Source organism: Alligator sinensis, unplaced genomic scaffold (genome assembly GCF_000455745.1).
Source record: "Alligator sinensis unplaced genomic scaffold, ASM45574v1 scaffold213_1, whole genome shotgun sequence".
NCBI classification, from domain to species: domain Eukaryota; kingdom Metazoa; phylum Chordata; order Crocodylia; family Alligatoridae; genus Alligator; species Alligator sinensis.
In genome coordinates, this window is record NW_005842019.1 from 1,622,298 (window position 1) to 1,644,945 (window position 22,648).

The 22,648-nt window shown below is 42.6% G+C and overlaps 1 long non-coding RNA gene across 1 annotated transcript in view; it reads left to right on the forward strand.

Moving 5' to 3' along the window:
• Positions 1-19,064, forward strand: part of LOC102377884 — a 29,090-nt gene extending 10,026 nt beyond the window's left edge. The window contains exon 4 of the long non-coding RNA XR_323649.1: positions 18,958-19,064. This is a non-coding gene — a long non-coding RNA (uncharacterized LOC102377884). The remainder of the gene's footprint in view (positions 1-18,957) is intronic.
• The last annotated feature ends 3,584 nt before the right edge of the window (positions 19,065-22,648 follow it).

Below are 22,648 nucleotides of genomic sequence, written 5' to 3' on the forward strand. Positions count from 1 at the left end.
GTGCCCAGTTAAGTCACAGTCATATTGTCCCCCCCCCCTTTCCCCCCCCCCCCCCCCACCATGTGGGAGAAGCAGCAGCCAGGGATTTTTAAGTCCCTAAAGAAGATAATAATTAATGCCCCCTTCCCAGACCTTTCCCTCCATGGTCAGAGGCATGTTCCCTCCTCCTTCACCTACCACTGTTGCTATCCCCACTGTGGGGCCAGGGGACCCAATATTCCACCCCAGTCATGCTATGTGGGGGCCAGGTTCATTTGGGTTCCCCTGTCCTGCTTAGTCCTCCCCTCTGTGGTCCCAGTCAGCCAGGAAGCAGGCGCAGGGAGAAGGAAATCCATCTACCCATCACCATCCAGGGAAAGCCTGGTGCCCTGCAGAATGGATGGAGTAGCTCTGGATTTCTCCTTGCCCTCATGACAGTGGGAAGAGTAGCAGGGGCAGTGGTAGGTGTGGGAAGGGAAGAGAAGAGGGAAGAATGCTTACCTGCTTTCAGGACTTGCAAAAAATCCCCCACTGCTGTTCCTGCAGCGTGGTCTGCCTGCCCTGGTGGCAGGGCTGGGTTGAGAGTAGGGTATGCAACCATATCTGTAGCAACACTCACTGCTCCTGTATCCCTCCCCCCGCCTCATAAAATCCTGGATACATTTCTGGTCTTACTGGATTGTTAGGCCACAGCTTTGAAACTGGGGCCTCAGCCTGGTCACCATGGCCACTCATCTAGACCCGCTACTCCACAGCGGACCACCCAGACATGGCAAGGCTAGACTGAAGCCTTCAGCAGGGCCACTCTTTGTCACCAGAGTGGTTACATAGTGTCAAATATGCCTCTTTGCTTCCCTTCCATATAAACCCTTGTGCAGGAAAGAAGAAGAAGAAAAAAAAAAAAAAAAAAAAAGTGTCAAGGCACCAGGGCTCAATCCAACCCCAGACCCCAGTGTGCTATTTGACTTTGATTTCTGCCTAAACTCCTGGCTTCCTGAATCAGTTCTTCTTAGACTCCACTCTTGGGCTGACCTCCTGGCTTCCTGACCTGACTTGTCCCTGGATTCTGTTTGCTTCTCCTGTTTTGCACCTCAATCCCCAAGTCTCAGACCTGGCTACCCATACCCCAGTGTGAAAGATTCAGGAAATACTTCCTCAGTCTATCCAAGCAGCAATCTTTTCAAAGAGGCCTTGAGATGCTTTAAAAAAAAAAAAAAAAAAAAAAAAAAAAAAAAAAAAAAATCTTTATGACTGCCAGTTCCTCAAGTAGTAGTCGCACAATCTCTGCATTTGACATACTCAGTAATCCCAAACAGTCATTTGACAACTACACGTGATGCTAGTTTGTTTTTTTTAACTTTCTTCTAAGGAAGAGATGGCTAAGGAAGTTCTAGTTAATTGGAGTTTTGTAGTATGGCATGATGCTGGCTGAAAAAGGAAGATAATAAGCTATTGATCTTTTCACTTTTACCTTAATGAGCTTCAGCAGAATGGGAAATAGTTCAAAACAGACCCTATAGCACCAATATGAAAACCATAGGGATGCAAAACTCAATTGGGACTTGTCTCCCCATCATTCATAAAACTCTTTTGAGTAGGGCCCAGGCTGTACTATGTGTAGGTATACAGTATATGCCAGAGTTCTGTAGCTGATACAGTAGTTCAAATAAAATACACACACACACACACACACACACACAACACACACTTGGAGAGTGTAGCATACAGAAGGCTGAATTCTCAGTTGGATCCAGGAGCTGTCATGGAGCTGGGTCTAGTTTTCTGAGCCTGGTGCACATTGGAGTTACAGGGGAGCTCAGGGACATTAATGAAGGATTTGTCACAGAAGAGCTCTGTTCTGCTCAACCTCACTTTTGGTCTGCTACTGCCATTTCCCTAATACCTTGGGCCAGGTGCTACTACAGCAGGAAAAAATTAAGAGATTGCCTCTGCCAACTTTCCTTGATGGAATTAATCCTGCACAACAGGAGCTTGCCATTGGCCAGTTCACTTAGAGTTGCTTTCAGCCATTTGCATTAAGGGTTGGTAAGTAGAAAAAGGCACTTTTCAAAATTGATTTACTTTTTCCTTATGTCTTACTGGTTGTGACCATGAACACAAATTGGACAAAACTGCTTAACTATTTTTTTTAGTGTTTCTTCAAAAAGGGTGGTCTGGGTATCATCATCCCAAGCTAATTTTAGTTTGGGATGATGCAAACACTTGGGAAGGGCAAAACACTTTTCCCCTTAAATTCAGAATGAAAATGGATTTTATCCACCAGAAACTTGGCCGTGTATTTATCATTATACTGGAATGTGGTTAGGCCTATTTTCATAACAGAAGCGTTTCTGAGCTGGATAGACCTCCCAGAAAATTAAGGCTTCGGTTGCAGAATACTGTAATCATTCTTTTCCAAAGGTAAATGAAATGCATGGGGTTTTTTTTTCAAAAAAAATTGTTGGCTAAGTTTATTTGTCTTCTGTTGCCATGGATATATAAACATTGTCAAACAATTTGCCTTTTCTTTCTAACCAAAAGTGTCAATCTTTTGTATCGGAACAAAAAGAAAATTACATAAAATTTCAGTGCACACTAGATTTTGTATCAAAAGGTAAGTGCTATTTTACACACATACAGAAGGAGGGGGGGAAAAAAAAAAAAAAAGAAGAGGAAAAAAAAAAAAGTTAGTTCACCGTATTCATTTCTTGATATTTGAATGTCTTTGTAAATATGCTGTAAGAACCTAAAAGTTATTAATTAGGAAGAAATCCCAACTTCCTCAAAGCAAATTATGTTCTTCAGCTAACCAAAAAAGGAAAAAATAAAACATATAAATAAATTTAAAATGATGATTTTTTTATTTTATTTTTTTTTAAATGGAGGCATCACAATTCATGGGTCCATAGTAGTCAACACTTGTACAACTTTTTACAGGCCCCAGTAGTTGCATAAATTTTAGCAGAAATCATTACCCCTCTGACTATTTACTTCCAACATTGATTACTTGCCACTCATAATTATTTCCTTAAAAATAAGTTTCAGTCACAGAGCAGATATGCTACCATGGGACTTTGATGCCACCAAGCAGTTGCAGTTCCTACTCTACCCAAAACAAAGTATACACTTTATATTCAGCCCAAACTTGTATCTTTTTGGGGCTTGGCTTTATGGATAACTCAAGTAACAACAGAAAACATAGGTTTTGATGTCCTTCCCCCCTATGCTTGGCTACCCTACAGGACCTTCTGTGCTGTAGTCCCCAATTCCATATGAGAGACAGGACATGTCAACCTATCCATCCCATTTTACCTAGTTATTGGAACTTACAAGATTCACCTCTTACCTCTTCAACTTATTCAGGGTACAAGCATTCAGAGAAGCTCTTCATATCTTTGCAGAGTCTTAATCTGTTTGCATGATTCAGTGGTCAACCATATAAAACTAATTAATAGTGAACCTTGAAGAAGAGATACCTCAGAGTTGTGTCATGTATTGCATTGAGAAAACAGTCAGTAGTCAGCTACTTGAAAACTGGTATAAGTATATCAGTAAATCTCCTGAACGTTGTGGCATCACAGCAAGTTAGGTTCCTTTATGAAGCTCCACTTACACTACAATGACCTCTACAAAAAAAAAAAAAAGTGTCCAGATCCCAGACCAGCTTAAAAAAAAAAAAAAAAAAAAAAAAGTGAGGTTACAGAAAGTAGAATTCGGGTCCAAAAATTACATATGCACTTAATGATAATTTTAAGATAACCTTCCTAATGTTACTGTGGATCTGACTTTGCTCTGACACCAGATTTAATGAGGAATAATTTAATAGAAATCATTACAATGCTGGTGAAAGTAAGTGTAGAATCCAGGCATGTGGTATAACTTTTCTGCAGGTCATCTTTCTGAAGCTTCTATTTTCATCCTGGCTTGCTACTTTGTGAAAATCTAACGTGAAATGAAAGCTAAAAGCTAACCCTGTTTTTACTCCCTAATCCAATTACTATTTCTTCACAAGGGTGCACTGGATATTGTCATCACAAGCTAATCTAAGGTGCACACAGATTTTCTCCTTGAACTTAGAATTAAAAAAAAAAAAAAAAAAAAAAAATTACATCTTAACCACTAGAAAGTTGGCCTTGTATTATTGCACTGGATTGTGGCTAGGTGTACTTGTATAACAGACAGATTCCAAGCTGGACAGACCTTGCAGAAACTTCAAAGATGGTGAGATGGTCAAGATGCAAGCAGGGGGGTGGGGGTCATAGGGGAGGAGAAATCTGTTGGAAATATTTTTCTCTAGCATAACATATGAATCAAGATCCAAATTTCTCAGATGCTATCTGCTCCTAGTGCTGTTCACACTCAGTGGGCACATTGACCAATTAGCTCCACAGTAAAGCATCACTGTCTACAAGTGCAGCTCTGTTAGGCCACAGAAATTAACACTACTATAGGATAGTACTGCCCAGCACAAGTACTATTGTACTGTGGCATAGTTGCATGTGGCAAAATGCACATGTACATGTTAATGGGATCAATTGGAACATGAGGGTGCTTCACTGTTGGGGCTGCCCGCTGGGTAGGCCCACACTGTAGCACTCTTGTGCCCCAGTGAGTCCCTCTGCAGCATGTTGAGCTGTGGTGGAGCAGCCCTAGGCTGGCAAGCTGACCCCTGGAGCCCACTGCTAGCCGAGATTGCTCAGCCCCTGCTCAGTGTAATGTGGTCCTGGGCACAAGTGCAAATTCTGTGCCTGGGAGCAATAAATTCCTGCATGAACTGCACTGCATTAGTTGTACATATAGATTTGCCCAGGTAGTCCTTACTGCCTATATTTAATGAACATATTTGGCATGGTGGATCACAATGCAGGAAATTTATAATCATTCTGGAAGTAATGGACTAGAAGTTACTATGTTTTAGAGATAGAGGAAAATATCCTAACAAAACATTGCAGGTTTGGTCGCTAGACTAAGAACAGTGATCATAAATTCATTAGGCTGGGTGCCCCATTCAGTCCCAGGTTTAAATGAGGAAGTCAAGTGCTCTAGTTCTCTCTTCTCCCCTCCACTCTCTCACCTGCCCTGCCTTGCTGGATTTTTTTAAACCTGGGAAAAGGCTGTCCAGGACCCAGATCAACTTCTTGTCCATTGTTAAGCAGTGCACCAGCATACCACAAGGCATAGTGGTCAATTTCATAGTTGGTAGGTTTTATAGTTTGTAGGGTCAGAAGGGACCTTGACAGATCAGCAAGTCAGACCCCCAATTTCATGGCCTCTGGCCTCCCCAACAGTCATGCCTATGCCTTGCAGATATTACCAGTTAATTGTCTGGATGGGCCTTTGGCTCTAGTCCAAGATCGGACCCTTTCAGGCCTCCATGTCTTTAAAAGTCCCAGTGGGCCCTGCTCAGGCCTCTAGGTGCCTTTTCAGCCTCCAGCATCACACCTGGCCTCTGGGCTTCAGTCCATGTTGCTCCCACCTTAGCTTGGGGCCCTAGTCCTGGTACTGACTCGCCACTGCTCCAGTCTCACCCCTCTCAAGCTCAGGATTCACCCCTCAAGGGTTCTGGTCATGTCCCTTGTGGATACAGGTGTCACCCCTCCGGGATTCTGGTCTCACTTCTCATGGGCTCAGGATTCACTCCACAGAGGCTATGGTCTTGTTTCTGTTGGTCTCGGGACTACACCCCTTTGAGAGCTCTGGTCTTGCCCCTCATGAGCTCAGATTTCCCCCCCTCAGCTTTAGTCTTACACCTCTAGGTCTCAGGCTTCCACATCTTGGCAGCCACATGGCTGTACCTACATCCTAACCTCGGGTAGGGCTCTAGGTAATCACATGCCTCTTGGGCATCCCTAGGATCTCTGTAGAACCCCTGCTAGTTCTGATGAAAACCACTGGTCTACTATGAACAAAAGAATAAACCTGTTGGCTGTAAACCAAACTGCCCCATACTGGGTCCGAACTTAAGTCTCAGCTCTTTGGCAATGCAACCCAAACCTGCCCCTATCCTGGTCATTTTCCCCTGCAAGCCCCCTGTGCCTTACTTGCAGAGTACCACAGCAGCTCAGGAATCCATCTGGAAGTCCCCTGCAGCCTCTCTGCTTAGGAGCTCTTTCTCTTGCATTCTCCAGAGTCAGGATTCCTCCACAGACTCAGCGCTGGGCTTTTATATCCACTAAGCCAGAATCCTGGGAGTCATGTGCCTCCCTTTGGTCCACTGCAGGTGTCCTCAATTAGGTTCCGAGACTGGGCTAACTGCTGCAACAGTGTCCTTCTTCAGGCTGAGCTCCATCCTGCAGTACTATTGCTGTGCTACCAGCACTGCAGTTAGCACTCTGCTGCCCAGGCCACTCTGCCCTGTTGCTTTATTGCTGAGCCACTTACTCTGCAATGGGTGCCTGCAGCTTATCCCTTATGGCCCAGGTTCCTTATGGCCTAGGTTTCCAGGTTCCTGGCAAGGAACTCCCTGCACCTCGGGCTCCCTGAAGTTTTTTGCCACCCTTGAAGTAAGAGGACATTCCTGGCTCCTTGTTACAGTTAGACACCAGCAAATTTAGATCTTGATCCCATGAAATGCTGATTTTCTTTTATTTCCTTGCTGAATTGATTATGAAAAATAATAAATGGAAATAAAGAATTGGTGTTGGGAACGAGTAGTGGTGTAAGGATTTGTGAAACCCTCCCTTGTAAGGGCATGTCCAGACTCCTGAGGCAACCCCCAATTTGCGCACAGTTTTTACCACCCCATCCAATTTGCTGCCCAAGGCACTGCCTGTGCTACCTGGCTGATTATGCTGGCCCTGTTGGAAACCCAAGGAAGGTGTGCTTTTGGAATTAAGTTGTGTGTGTTACAAGATTATATATATTGGCCCAATATTTATTTCAGATGAGCAAATATATGGGAAAGCATAGATAGAGGATACTTTAGTGGCTCAAGAACACTTGTAGACAACTCAGTTTCTGCCCAGTGACTTGTAGAGAATTCCAAACCAGTAAGCTGACTTAAAAAAAAAAAAAGTAAGTGTCTCATGTGAAACTGCAATAAGAAAAAATTAGGTGGTCCTACTATATCTTGACAGATTCCTGAAGCTTGATGGTCAAGTCCAAGAGTTGGATAGAATGAAATTCTGGCCCTTTGGAAATTATTCCGATTTTAACCAGTGACATCAACTGAGCTAAAATTTTATTGTCCTCGAAAGATTCACATTATATTTATCAAACTTGAATACTGAAAAGAGATATGAAAGCAAGATAACCAGCAGGCCCATTAGCAGAGTCCTCTGCTAAAAAGAGAACAGACTGTCCTCCTACTTCTCCTCCTCCCCACCTTGGTAGGGTAAACAGGATTTCCTCGTATTAGTCAGTGCACTGGGAACATCTAATAATCCTTAACCACTATAGTTAATATCACATCTTCCCCTCTCCAGTCTTGCAAACTTTACTTTTATGAAGTTTAGAATAAGCTGTGGGGAATACGCTCATAGGTCCTTATATAGATGCAATATAAATAATTTGTTATTAAATCTCACAGTTCAGTACACTTCAGACTAGACATGGTAAAGAGTGAGAATACTGCCATTTTACTTAAAAAGGCACATCATCTCATGTGCTTACCAATTTCAGAGAGACCCAGTAACCCATACATTTATTTAATACTGTATTTACCCACATTCAAGATGACTTTTGGATTTAAGACAACCTTCCATTTATTAGATTATAGACATGGAAAATTATAAATGTGTTCTAATTTTTCACATCTAGGATCTAGTAACTGGAGGTTCCTCGTAAATTTCATCACCGTCCCTGTTCCGTTCCCCCCCCAGCCAAGGTGAAAGTAGTGTCAGGAAAACAATGGCTGAGGGGCAGGCAACCTGCCACATGCCTCTTGTCCCCATCTTGCTACTTGCCCTCCACTGTGCCTGTCTTCCTCTCCTGCCATTTGTCCCCCTCTGGTGCTTTTCCCACCCCCACCTGCTTGCCTTTGCAGCTACTCTGGTTCTGGATCTACCAGGGGCATGGAGTACCTGGCCAAGTCAGGCAGTAGCATTGGCTCTGGCTTTATCCCTCAGCTTGGAGTAGGGGCAGGGTTGGGGCTAGAGCACCTTCTCCGATGCTCTGCATACCTCTCTTCCCCATGCTCCCCACTGCTCTGTGCTTCTTCATGATTCCCCTGCTCAGTACACCCTTTCCCTGTGCTCCTTTCCCTCTGTAACACCCGTCACCTGTGCCCTTTCTGTCCACTGTGTGTCCCTTCCCTGTGCTCCCCGCAGCACTGCACACCCCCTTTCCCTGAGATCTCCCTGATACTGGGTACCCCCTTGCCCCATGCTCCCCCTATTCCATGTACCCTCTGCCTGTTGTATGAACCATCCTGGCCTTGTCCAGGGTCATAGTGGTTGCTTGTTTTACTTGTACTCAAATCCAAGATTTGGTTCCCTGATGCTGAGTAGGGAGGAGGACCTTGTCTTAAATTTGAGTAAATACAGTACTTACTGAACATGGCAGGATCTTTTGCTTAGTCTATCAATTATTTCTACAGCAATCTGGAAAACATATATCATGTTTTAAGTAACATTTGCTCTAATACTAAAGAAAAAATGCTTGTCAAATACTGTATGGAAATGAAATTAAGGATCTTTGCCTTTAAATGTCAAGTCTCAGTAACCCAAGAGAACCTCATGAAGTTGAGCAGCATTTGCTATTACAATGGAGACAAATCAGGATGAATTAAAAATGGGATATTTAAACCTCACCCCCTTCATTTTCAAGTACTATTGACTTAAGTGGATTTTTTTTTAAAGTTCCCATATGGTAGTCTATACAGGCACATCCTGTCTATTACTTTTAACACAGTTTTTTGTGTGTGAATTATACCTACTCTGGGTGACTGGCTACTCTATAATATAATGGATGTAGTCAAAAGGTTGCCTAAGGTAGAATATTTTATTAGGTCATTTAATATATCAGCAGCATCTTGTTCCTGAGTTGATCACTGGGCTGAACCCTTAGTTTGCATTTAAAATTTGGGTACAGCCATAAAAATGACTCAGGTAAAATGACATCTTAGTATTCCCCACTTACACTTTTCCAATGACTTTCACATCAAATTTACTCAGTTTACAAGTCACAACTTGATTTCCCCAGCTGTCAAAACATGAAGCTCAACCCGACATCAAAAAACAATCAAGCTGTGGTCTCTCTCTTGCTCTTTCAATCTTCACATCACTAACACCAACAAGGATTCTGGAACCATAACTTAACTGGTAATTTTTTTTTGATGATGGAGGAGGCAGAATAAAATATATCCTGCTCTCTCATGGGCATTTCAAAACTGCACTACAGACTGTATTAATTTGCATTTTTTTGTAACTATCCATGGAGTCATGTGGTATCAAAAGGGCTTCATCTTTTTTTTCCTTGATCTTTAATTTCCTGCTTTCCTATGTGAAACAATTCTTAGGCACCTTAGGATTTGGGGCTACTCTGGCAAACTGCTATGGAACTCAGCAAGTCTGATTCTCATTTCTTATTGGTGCAAGTCAGGAATTAATCCACTGAAGCTAATAAAGCTGTAGCAGTATAAACACTGAAACTGGTATGGTGAACAGAATCAGACCCTTTGGAAATTTATGAAAGGAAAAAAAAACCCATCAAGTCATCTGTCACCTCAAAATTTTGGATGAATTTAATTTAAAAACATTAAACTGTAGAATCCAGAGAGAATCAATATTTTGAACATGTAGTAATACTCAATAATAAGTCAAAATATACCAGTAGTTACTGATATCTGAATTACTGTCATTAGACTTTACACTAAAAGTATAAAAAAAAGACTGGGTTATTTCTGTATACAGTAACAATTGTCAAATGATTATTTTATAATACTGACTACTTATATAAAAGCTATATGTATGGACTCTACCTAGGTAAAGCACGCAGAATTTGGCTAGGTATCTCATACCAATAAATTGTATACTAACTTTCAGGACTATAACCTAGGGAACAAAGTGAACTACAATATATTAAATGTAAGATAAATGTTTTGGAAATATGTCCCTAAATGTGTGAAGCTTAATCTACTGTACTAACATTTCTTACAGAAAAAAGACATGTATTGTTGTCTAGAAGCTTCAATATTTATCTCTCTGTTCAACTATTATATATTGAATTATAGTCTCTGTGTTTCATATCAGGCTTCTAATCAGGAGGTTTAAATCAACATTTCAAGTTGTTAAATACACTTGGAAAAACTTTTATACTGATAAGTGTATCACAGCAAAACAACCTGATTCTCTGGTTGCACAATGAGGCTTAGAAACTTGGGAAATGCTACATCAGAATGGTCCATTAAATCTTGTAGCCTTCATTAATGGGGCCATTTCTGAATGTTTTATAGGCATGTGAAAACTCATTGAGACACCAAATAGTCGTTGTACAGTATGCCAAGAAACTTTTGAGAGAGTGTGGGCAAGGGAAACAAGAAACTGAAAAGCAAACTTATTACAGGTGTAAAAAAAATGTATTTATAATTAGATTTCCTAACAGTGTGAAGTCCAGCCAGTTTTATTTTCTGAAGTGTCCTCTATACCAGGGGTTTTCAAACTTTTTAACAAGTGTACCCCCCGCAGCCAGATGTCAGGTGGTAGGGAGGGGGTGGCGTGTGGCCAGGCATGGAGCAGGGGCTGAGGGGGGGAGGGTGGCACACAGCCAGATGCATTGTGGTGGCAGCATGGGGTGGTGGTGGCAGCAGCTGCTTCTCCCTCCTCTGCCTCTGGGCCTCCTGGGATGCGGCAGCATGGGGTGGTGGGTGGCAACACTCTGTCGCAACCTGCCCATGCGTACCCCCTAAGGCCTTCCCAAGTACCCCTGGGGGTACATATGCTCCTGGTTGACAACCCCTGCTCTATACAATGAGAGGAAGTCTTCCCTTTATCTATGCAAACCCAGTCCTCATTACATGGAAGTAAAGGGAGTTTTGCTCATCATCGCAACAAAAAAGATTGGGCCATCATAATTTAAGGGGAATTAATATTGTTTTTTCCTTTTTTATGCATACTGCTTAATCCAGAACCAATTTGTTTTTTTACAAAGTGTGTAATCCAAACTATTTTTTTTAGTAATTCACTAATAACAGTTAGCACCTCTTCCCTTCAGAGTGTTTTGCAAATATTATTTCTGATTCAGTCCTCCTCTGGAGAGCTGTGGGAAGATTTCAGTTCTAGAAAAGAATAGGTAGAGTGCATCCCTGTGAGCAGAAACATGTGTTCCCCTTAGGACAAATAGCAGCGGCACATATTTGTACTGCTGCTAGTTGTCTCTGGGTACACTCCTGCATGTGCACTCTGGCATACATCAAATTGCCCTGGGTGGGGTAGAAGATGTGAGCTGGCCCCAGCAGTCTTACCTGGGGTCCTGAGGGCCTCCCAGGGCTGCAGTGGAACCTATCTGGCCAGGCTCTGGTTTCAGGCAGTGCATGTGGCTGCAGCCACATGCGCCACCCTGCTTTTTTTTCTGGTGTGGGTTTTTTTAGATACCAGGATTTCCTGGTATCCAATTTTTCCCCCAACATTGCAAATAATTTCTAATTTTGTTGCCACACTGGAAATAAATACTTTGAAGCTAATAAAACTGTAGCAGTATAAACACTAAAACTGGTATGATGAACAGAATCAGAGCCACTGGAAAAATATGGTGAAATAATGAGTACTGTGAACAGAATCACAAATGCCCCATGCATTTCATGGCACCTCAAAATGCTTTGAGGTGCCACAAACTGCATCTTCCCACTTGTGGGGATGCACCTGGACGTTTTCCACATCATCTTGTATGGAGTTCCCAAAAGGCAAGGACAGCTTTAAATTGGAGGCAAAGGCCGTAAGTACTCTACCCAGGGAAGTCTGGCTTCTCATTTCTGATGTTACAGTGGCTAAGTCCAGGTTCATTTTCCTCTTCCTCTACACCTGAAGATATTGTGATGGAGAGCTATACTAAGATAATGCCAATGCTGGATATTGAACTCTAAGTGGCTACATTTCTTTAAGAGGGCATGAGATGGGATCCTTTTAAGACTTTCTTACTTTTTGTGTGTATGTACTGCAGTAGCAGACAGAGGCACCAACCAGGGCCAATAGTAACAAACTGTTCCATAGAATGTCGTCTAAATGTACACCATGCAGACAAAGGAAATCATAATCTTATTATACAACTAGTGAATTGCCCATCAAGAATGACAGGGGGAGGGGAAGCTTGCTAGACCTAACCCTAGCTTCCCCCCACCCCCCAAGCTGTTGCTGCCTCCCAGGGCCGGGGGGGAAGGGCGGAAGCTTGTCCCGCTGTCCCTGTCATCCAGCACCCCATGCTGCCTCCAGGGAGTAGGGCCAGGGGAGCAGCTCCATTACTTCTATTCCCACCGTGATTGTGGCGCTCTGCCAAGTTGCCAATGCCTCCTGTCCATAACGCTCTTGGAGCACTCTGATTGGTTGTTTCAGTAACCAGAGTGCTCCAAGAGTATTATGGACAGACAGACAGATGGACTAAACCCTTTATTATATTTGAGTTTTGCCTGTGCCTCTATTTTTTGACATGCCAAAGATCCCTAAGGGAGTCTTTAAGAACGTTAGGAAGAAATCTTAAAAATTCTAAATCTCAGTCCAGTGCCTAAAGTGAAAGACATTGGTGGTGAAGTCACTGACAAAGACATTTCCTGCTGGTGTTTTCTTTGTATTTAGATATTTCTAAATTGATGCAAGTTAATTGTTTTTTAAAATACATTATAAAAACACTTAGAGAGGATCTACATGTTATTAACAAAACCTCAATATAGAGGTAACCCTAATCAGAGCAGCCCTCTTCCCCCCCAGCATAATCTGCCCCCTCCCCAGCAGAAACAGAATTGTTAAATAATGTTTGGAGTCTAGCCATTACTGTTTAGAAACTAGAATCTGTTGAATATCTTCCAGTTAACATTCTACAAAACAAAATGGCTAATTAGTAATTAAGCTTCTAGGAAAGATGTCTATCTCCAAGTAAAACATTTAGCACTTGTATCTGAAGCAGGAAGAATTCAGGATGAACCATAGTTTAAACTTTTACTTTTCTATATTAAATGAATCACAATTTAATATGGCATCAGGACAACAGCTGAACAGGAGATAATAACTGGACAATAATTCAAGACAACAGAAGCAGCAGGTGACCTACTCAAAGGAAGATGGACAGAGCATGGAAAGAATCCTCTAAAACAGGGGTGGGCAAAATATGGCTCATGGGCCAGATCTGGCCCACTAGGCCATTCTATCTGGCATGTGGGGCCCCTAAAAAAATTAATAAATTAATATTTTTTTGCTCCTGGCTGCCTGTCAAAGCTGAAATGAGCCATGGGCAGTAGGACCCAGCAGGAGCCCTCAGCAGGAGTGAGCAGCCCACCCCTGCCAAACCCCCAGCCATTTCACTGTTCCTGTCCCTGCCCTGCTCTGGCACCATGTGGCTCCTGGCTGCATGCCGGACTGGGAAGCACAAGGCCCCGCTGGTAAGAGTGTGTGTGTGTGTGTGTGTGTGTGTGTGTGTGTGTGTGTGTGTGTGTACACACACACACACACACACACACAACACATACACACACACACACTACACAAATGCATGTAAATCAGGACAAAAATATTTTTAAACCAATTTAATGACTGCTGTAGGTGTTTGCTTTTTAGAATATAATTTGGTATGTTTCTGCTTCCAAGATGGCAAAATCCCTTGCTGAAAGGAGTACTTCTTGGGGAAGGGGAAGGATTTCTGGTGGCAAAAGTCAGGGGTTAGGGGGCAGGACTTTTGGTCACAAGATGGTGACTAGGGGGCTGGGCACCTGTCAAGGGACAGGGCTACCCATGAGGCCCTCAACAGCTTGCCAAAACTCAGTAAGCAGCCCTCCACCCTAAAACATTGCCCACCCCTGCTTTAAAAGATACACTGGAAGAGCAGTCAGAAGCAGGAGAGGACAGTTATGGTAGGCAAGAAAAAACAAGATTAAGAGGAGCACAGCTGTGTCAAAAGCAGTTGGATGGATGAGGATGGATTACTTGTTCTGGGATATGGCTCAGAAGTAGTAAGTATAAACTTGGGGAAAGTGGATTAGAGAGCATCTAGGATGGAACTTGAGAAAAACTTCAGACAGCAATTGTAGATGGTATATTCAGTGAACTTAGTGAGGAAACAAAGTAGGGAGATGAGGGGCTAGTTTTGAGAAGCAGGTAAGATTTTAAGAGAAGAGATACCAAGTCATGCTTATTTTATCAGGGAAAAGGATGAGATTAAAAAGGTTAAACAGAAAAGTAGGGGATACGGTTTGAGATGGGGTCACTGTGGCAAGCGGAGGTATCATAGGAATAGGGCAGACAACAAATATCTGTACCGGGAACAAAAAAGGGAAGGAAATATATGAAGGGAGGAGGGATGGGAAGGTCAAGCTAAGGGGAGAGGAAATGTCATTTTGTGTTTTAGCAATTAACTTTGAAAGAAGCAGTGAGTTCCTATTTAGAGATAGAAGGGGAGTCAAAGGTGGGGAAAAAAGGTGGATACAGTTTATTTAAGTCAGAAAGTAGAGTTGTTTAGGTATGAAGATGACAAAGTTGAAGGAGAAAAGAGTGATTTTTTTAGGGGCAAAAGTCAGTCTGGTAATGGGATCTTTATAAGTGAAGTTCTGAGGCCAAGAGCAAGAACAGAGAAAGCAGATATGGTTAGCTAAGGTTGGGGCTTGGCAGGGCAGACCTTGTGATGGGATCCATTTGTCTGTATGTTTAGCAAGCAAGATCTTGTGATATTTCATATGATGTCCCGAGAACATGGTTTTCCTGATTGTTGACCAGGCTTGTGGACTATATAAACTGTGTGTACAGAGATTCTACTTTAGGTATCTCATGGCTTCTATTACCATACAATCTTTCTTGATTCTCACAACTCCTCAATGAAGTAGGGAAGTGCAATTTACAGAAGGGAAACTGAATCACTGAGAAACTAACTGACTTGCCAAACCAGCAGTCTGTGGCAGAACACAGGTAGTCAAAATCTGGAGCTGAAGCTGCAACCATTGGAACAGCATTGCTCTATCACAAAGCTCTGCGCTAAACCCAGCAAACTCTGGCAATATTTGCTACTGGTTAAAAAACAAACAAACAGATGCAGGGCATATATGAGGAATCAAAATAAGTTATTACTTTAGTATTGATTCTTAGTACCTTGATTTTAGAATCCCCAAGTTAGTGGGGCGACAGTCAGCTCATCATACTGCATTTGTACCAGCTGATGCAGCTCCTAAAAACTCTAGCCTAAATAAGAAGCCATCAGTGCCCCATTTTCATGCAAAACTTATCACCATTATGTACAAGAACAACAGGACCTGAAGTAATCATTCTGTAGACCACATTAAGGCCTTTGTGTATGAAGTGACTGTTACACCCATTGCCCTGAAGTATCAGGTCATACAGTGTCTATCAATCTAGATCTAGATGACACTCTGTCTCTATGCCTCCCACGCTCTCTGCCTCATATCAATTTAGTGGGAGTATAATTTCAGCTAGACATTCTGTCATGCCTTTCACTATTTTTTGATGACTACTTCTTACAAACAGGCAGGAAGTTTGAAATAATAGTGTCTGTGACAGAAATCTGGTACCTAAAGAATGCACTGAAGGGATAAAACTTGCTATTCTACATAGTTGGTAGAAAAAGAAATAATGATTTTTGTTATACATTCCAAAAATGTTGATATTGTTTGAAGTATTTGGAATGGACCTACCTTTGTCTTTTTTACTTTTGTTTGTGCAATATTTCTGTCACTTACTCCCTAAACTATTGCATTAAAAATATCAAAAATAGGTATGTTTGTTCATTGAAAACTAAGGTCTTAGCTAGCAGAGTTTAATAGAAACTTGAATAAAACTTAAAATATTAAAAAAAAAGAATTTGACAGCATAAAAAATACATTGATTTCTCAAAAAACAGAAGATGGTTCTTATCTCGTGCACACTATTAAACAGAAATAGCTCCAGTGAAGTCAGTGAAATCATACTGGCATAGAATTGCTGAAAATGACATCAGAGTCAGGACTGGTGATTTAGTTTCTTATAAAGGATTTTTTAACTAAGCATTTCATCCTTCTCCCATTGAAGCCAGAACAAAACTTTCTTTGCCATCAACTGGAAGATAATCAGACTTTATAGTTGATGAAAGCTGCAGTCCATTTGGCTTGGGGATATTTCAGAACCCATAGAATTTATCTCCTAATAAACCCATGCTTCATGAGTGTGGAGTCTTTTTATCAACCTTATGCCTTAACTTGCTCAGAATCTGCATGTACCTTGTTGACTGATAAATATATATTCTGTTGTTACATTTTTATGGAATAACAGCTTTCTATATTTACCTGAATCTCAAGAGCACTAGAGGAATGTGCGTGTGTTCATCGCAAGCATGATCTATCTATCATCTTTCAGGCTTAAAGTATTCCACAGATCTGTACAAAGGAATCACACACAGCTAGCTAGCACGGTGACTGTAAATGTTGCATGTCAGCTGCACTGAATTGAAATAGAACCCACACATGCCTAGATTGTAGATTCGGGGGGCCGGGCGGTGAAAATAGGGATCATTAGCAGAACCTTAGCCTTAACGTCTACTCATAAGTACTACCCAGGGGATCTTAAAACTTTTGTCTAGGCAGCTGCTGATATGGGAAGAAAGAAGTTTGTAGACCAAAAATACCACTTGTCCCCAGAATTCTGGCAGAAAACGTGCGACCTGGTGCTCATTTACCTAAGGAAAGCCCTTTACAGACCCTATGCTATTTCTATCACCCCACCTCAGGCATGTCCTTACATTAAACAGAGTCTAGAAGTAGATAAATCCTAGTAGGTCATCTCATTAATCCCTCCACTAATGCTGGATTTTCCCCTACAGTCTGCCTGAACGTTTTTTTCTTCTCGCGTTTAGTTCTAAATGATTCAAAGCAAAAGGACATATTTCCCCTTGGGAGATAAGTCTACAATTTAATGATCCTTCCCATTAGGGAAATTTTCCCAGCACTTCTGGAACTTCTTTGTGCATGCGTGTATGTGCGTGTGTTCCTTTTCAATAGAACCAAGATGGTTGTTGTTATTTTAAATGATACAAATAACTTGCAGTAATTGAAGTACTTAAATTATGAGAGACAGATTTGGTTGATTCATTTGGTCCTTTCATTGCCCAAAGGGCTCTTATTTTAGCCAACCAGTTTCCTTGATCTTAATATTTCTTTCACTTAACCAACTTGATATTATATATATTTTTCATCTGGTACGAAATTAGACAGACCAGAAGTGATACCTTTTGCCAATTCATCTTCACTTACACTTTCTTCATTCAGCCTGTCAGACACTACTGGGGAACAGAGACAAAGCTAGAGCATGACAAATAGGCCTTGTGATTGTTTTCAACATGCCACAAAAAAGTAGGACAAAATATCTTAATGTTTTCCTCTCTCCCTTCATCCTTCATTCAGCAGAGATTTGCTGTCATTTATAAAGGTCACTGGCCTATGAAGCATCAGAGAAAGTGAAAAACTTTTTCTGTTTCTCCATGTATGCATTTAAGTAGCACTGGTAATACAATGTCTGTAAAACTAAGGTTGCAACTACAGCTTGTCAAGATCACTTTAGCGGAGAGGATTTCAGCAAACTATCCTCAGCCTAATTACATCTGTCCAGACAGAGCTTTCCCTGTAAGCCAAACAAAACAGCAGATTAATATAAAATATTCTCAAAACTAATAATAACCCTGGCAGTTTTTATTCCAAAGCTTTTGGAAGATTTTTAAACAAATTACTTTAGCCCAGTGCAGAAGGACCCACCAACAGCCAAGGGAATCACTGATCTGGTACAGAAGTTTGACTCCCTGATCTAACCTAAATTGGTTACGTTTGAGTGCACATTGATCCAGGTCTATCTTAGACTGGGTTCTGCCATTTTAAAACCACTCTATGGGCATTTTTACACATGCTCTGGGAGTGTGTGTGGGGGGGGGGTGCTTTAATTAGAGTGGCTCTGAGAGCCATTCAAATTCAAGCACCCAGAGTGTCTCACGTATTAGCACCCCTGCACTTCAAAATAGTGGTGGGGGTGCTTAATCTAAAGCTCATCAAGTGAGCTTTAGATAAAGTGCCTGTTTGCCATTTTGAAGTGTGGGGACACTAATACACGAGATATGGAGGTTGCCTGGAGCACGGTAATTACCACACTACAGCCGACTCGATTAATTGAGTCTGCTCTGGCACACTACAATTACAGTGAGTCAGAGCAGCCTCTAGACTCATGTACAGGCACCCTAGGTGTGATGAACTTCTGTACTGTTATGCATTTAGACTGGCTTTCAAGCACTTATGCCGGTAAAAGTGTAATGACTATATCTGGCCACTTAAATCTCACTTTAGCAGCACAAAACTATTGTACATTCTAGAAGTACAGTTGATTGAAAAAATACTATTTGACTTGTTGTCATGGTAAAAAAAATCAGGTAATTTTAATAAAATCAAGTTTTACATGAATGATGTGGGAACTTGTGATTGAATATTTGAAAATTAAAACATTTTTATTTCGAAAGCCACCAAGGTAACTCAAAAGGGGTGCCAATAGACGTGCTCTAAAGTGTTCTAATTTGACTGCGTTGGAGCAGATTAATTGAGTCTGCTGGATAAATCTAATTAAAATGCTCCAGCGTGCCTTATCATCATGTGTATTAAGCATTCAATATTTCAAAATGACGATGGGGGCGCTTTAACTAAAACTCATCAACTGATGTGTTAAAGTGCCACATCGGCATTTTGAAATGCAGGATGCTTAATACATGTGACAGCAAGGCATTTTAATTAATGATGAGTAGGTGGTTTGGGACCTATAAAAAATGTAGAATACTACAACTTACTATGTAATTCTTGAAAATTAAACTTGTTTCCTTTATTAGATTCTCCGAGTTTCCAAAAGAAAAGGAATCACAAGAAGAAAGCACAAACCCTTCCTTTATTCTGAATTTGTCTAGCTTCAATATATAGCCATTGGCTCTTGTCATACCTCTGCTAGCCTAAAGAGCCCCCTTTTCTCAAATTTTCTGTTCACCCTGTATCTATGTCTAGACCAAGATGATGTCACCCTTAACCTTTTCATGTAACCTTTAACCATTTATAGCATCAGCATTTTAATTTTCAAAGTAGACTGTAGTCTAGAAAAAAGTCATGCCTCTCAGAACAAGTTCATCTTTACCCTGCCTCCTGCCTACCCCCCCCCTTTTTTTTTATTATGATGTTGAACACAAATTTGCTCCTGAAGTGGCCCTTATAAACTAAGTTTTTGAGATGATTGGCATTGTGGATGCCAGGGAGAGAAGTTGACATGATATAACTTGGCTTTAGCAAGGCTTTTGGTATGGTCTCCCATAATATTCTTGCAAGCAAGCTAAGGAATTATGGGCTGAATGAATGGGCTATAAGGTGGACAGAAAACTGGCTGGATTGTCGGGATCAGAGGGTAGTAGTCAATGACTCGATGTCTAGTTGGCAGCCAGTGTCAAGTGGAGTGCCCCAGTGGCTGGGCCTGGGGCTGGTTTTGTTCAATATTTTCAATCACCTGGAAGATGGGATGGAGTGCACCCTTATCAAGTTCATGGATACCAAGCTGGGGGACAATAGTAGATACGATGGAGGGTAGATCTAGGATTCTGACAGACCTTGGCAAATTGGAGGACTGGACAAAAAGAAACCACAAGGAGCATCATTGCAGACAGGCTTACTAACCTAATGAGGAGGGCTTTAAAACTAGGTTTGCTGAGGGATGGAGACCAGAGCCCTGAGGTAATTAGGGACGTGGGAGACCTGGAGGAAGTGCACGCAATAGAGGGCAATAGGGGAGGTGCTCTCATACTGCCTTAGAAATCAGGGTAATCAACAAGTTACTTAACATGCCTGTACACAAATGTACAGAGCCTGGGAAACAAGCAGGAAGAATTGGAAATCTTTGCACAGTCACAGAAGTATGACACGATTGGGTTAACAGAGACTTGGTGGGATAGCTCACATGACTACTGAACTGTCATGGATGGGTACAAACTGTTCAGGAAGGACAGAGAGAGAAGGGGAGAAGGAATTGCACTATATGTAAAAGCACCATATGGTTGCTCAGAGCTCCAGTATGAAACTGGAGATAGCCCCGTTGAGAGTCTCTGGGTTAGGGTCAGAGGAGAGAGGAACAAGGGTGATGTCATGGTGGGTGTCTGCTATAGACCACCAGACCAGACAGAAGTAGTGGATGAGATTTTCTTCAAACAACTTAGCGGAAGCTTCCCAATCACAAGCCCTGGTTCTCATGGGGGACTTCAATCTCCCTGACGTCTGCTGGGAGGGCAAAACAGCAATGCTCAGGCAATCTGGGAAGTTTTTGGAGAGTGCTGGGGACAACTTCATTGTGCATGTGCTGGAGCAGCTAACTGGGGGCCATGCTCTTCTTGACCTGCTGCTCACAAACAGGGAAGAATTGGTGGGGAATGTAGTAGTGGATAGCAACTTGATCAGCAGTGACCACAAGATGATTGAGTTCGGGATCCTGAGGAAAGAAAGCATGGAAAGCAGAACAGTAAGGACCCTGGATTTCAGAAAAAGCAGACTTCAGCTCACTCAGGAAACTCACGGGCAGGATCCTCTGGGAAGCCAATCTGAGGGGGAAAGGAGTCCAAGACAGCTGGCTATACATTGAGGAAGCCTTACTGAAAGTGCAGGAACAAACCATCCCAATGCACAGGAAGACTAGTAAGTGGCAGAAGACCAGCTTGGCTTAGCAAGGAACTCTTCAGAAATCTAAATCAGAAAAAGGAAGCTTATAAGACGCGGAAATTTGGACAAATTCATAGGGAGGAGTATAAGAGCATTGCTCAGGCATGCAGGGATGAAGTCAGGAAGGCCAAAGTGCAATTGGACTTTCAGTTAGCAAGGGACATGAAGGATAACAAGAAGGGTTTCTACAAGTATGTCAGTAGCAAAAGGAGAATCAGAGAGAGTATGGGTCCTTTACTGAATGGAGGGGGCAACCTTGTGACAGAGGATGCAGAAAAGGCTGAAGTGCTCAATGCCTTCTTCGTCTCAGTCTTCACAGGCAAGGTCAGACCCCACACTACTGCACTGGGCAGCACATTTTGGGAAGGATGTAAGCAGCCAACAGTGGTGAAAGAACAGGTTAGGGAAAACCTTAGAAAACCCAGATGTATACAAGTCCATAGGGCTGGACAGGGGGCACCCAAGGATGGTGAGACAGTTGGCTGATGAGATTGCAGAACCACTGGCCATCATCTTCAAAAACTCATGGTGATCAGGAGAGGTCCTGGATGATTGGAATAGGGAAAACATAGTGCCCATATTTAAGAAAGGGAAAAAGAAGGATCCAGCAAACTACAGACCAGACATTCTCACCTCAGTCCCAGGAAAAATCATGGAGCAGATCCTCAAGGAATTCATCTCAAAGCACTTGGAGGAGAAGCAGGTGATTAGGAACAGTCAGCATGAATTCACCAAGGGCAAGTTATGCCTGACCAGCCTGATTGCCTTCTACAATGAGGTGACTGGCTCTTTGGGTGTGGGGAGACGACTGGATGTGATATACCTTGATTTTAGCAATTTTTTTCTTTTATTTCCACAAAAATCTTGTTGGTCTAATACCATCTCTATGATAAGTCCTGATTGATTTTAGCAAGGCTTTTGATACAGTCTCCCACAACATTCTCATGGTCAAGGTAAAGAAGTGGTTGAATAGACTGTAAGGTGGATAGAAAACTGCCTGGAGCATTGGATTTAGAGGGCAGTAATTAACAAGGACAAGTGCAAAGTCCTGCACTTAGGATGGAACAATCCCATGCACCAGTACAGGCTGGGAGCTGACTGGCTGAGCAGCAGTTCTGCAGAAAAGGACCTGGGGGCTACAGTGGACAGCAAACTGAATGTGAGCCAACAGTGTGCCCTTGTTGCCAAGAAGGCTAATGGTATACTGGGCTGTCAGTAGAAGTGTTGCCAGCAGGTCAAAGGAAGGGATTATTCTCTGTCGCAGAGCACCTCGGTGCTCTGCTCCTAGAGGGGAGAAACTGCCAGGGAGAGAGACAGAGCCCTGGCAAGTCATAACGAGCCCAGCTGAGTGTTGCCAGGGTAACGAGCCCAGCTGCGGGTTGCCGGGGCAGCTAAGGGGAGCCAGCTGCCTGTAGGAGGCAGGGCCTGGCCCTTATAAAGCCCAGGGCTGAGACCAGGCTGGCAGTTCCCTGCCAGCAACCAGAGAGGCAGGAGCTCCCTTGGCCGAGATGTAGCAAGAGGCCTGACTTGCAAGTACAGCTCACTATAGCCCTGAGAGGATGGGGCACTATGGTTTAGCCAGGAGGCTCTAGTTTATATTCAGGCTTGCATATTAGACCGGAGGCTTGGGTGAGGCTGTAGGGGTTGGAGGAGGCCTCATAGGGACCCCAGAGGTGTGGGGCCCCTGAGCGCAACCAGTGGGTTGCGGGCGGGGAACAGACCCCGGGTTGTATGCGGGGTACATAGACCCCAGCCCCAGAGTGGGGCAGTACTGAGAAGCCCGAGGCGGGCATGGCAAGCCCCAGAGAGGGGGAGTGCCATATCGGTTTATTG